This window comes from Phycodurus eques, chromosome 16 (assembly GCF_024500275.1).
Source record: "Phycodurus eques isolate BA_2022a chromosome 16, UOR_Pequ_1.1, whole genome shotgun sequence".
In the NCBI taxonomy this organism is placed as follows: domain Eukaryota; kingdom Metazoa; phylum Chordata; class Actinopteri; order Syngnathiformes; family Syngnathidae; genus Phycodurus; species Phycodurus eques.
The window spans coordinates 10,875,656-10,876,169 of record NC_084540.1 but is presented as its reverse complement, the minus strand read 5'-3'; positions in this window follow the sequence as shown (position 1 = coordinate 10,876,169).

The following is a 514-nucleotide window of genomic DNA, read 5'->3' as shown; positions in this document are numbered from 1 at the left end:
TCCTGTGTATTGTCATTTTGTTGAAAAGATGCACTTACACATTTTCACGTTACAAGACAAGACCGCACTCCATCCTCTTCCTCTATTGCTTGGGGGGGGGGTGCTTAACTATAGTTCCAAATCCATCAGTTAACCATCACTGTTACCGCTTTAGTAACAATAAAGCCCTATTAGCGAGCAAGTGCAGTCCTTTAATTTTATTTATTAACCTGTATGTGGTTTTATTGTATGAATTGTGTTCATACAACTTGGATGGATATGGCCGTGGGTCATGTGACCTGCCACCTATACATACTTTTATCGAATTTCCTCGTTTTGGGATCTTCAAATTAATTTTTAATGGGGCATCATGAGCTCATCTGTAAGGCTTTGGAACCAGAGGGTCACGGTTTGACCCTTACTGTTGACATCAAGCAGCTTGGGTGTTCCTCAACTATTGCGGAACTGTTAGGGCCAACAAGGCCTTCTCTGCTATCTTAGACTCTCAGACTCTTAGTAATGATAGTTTCTATTA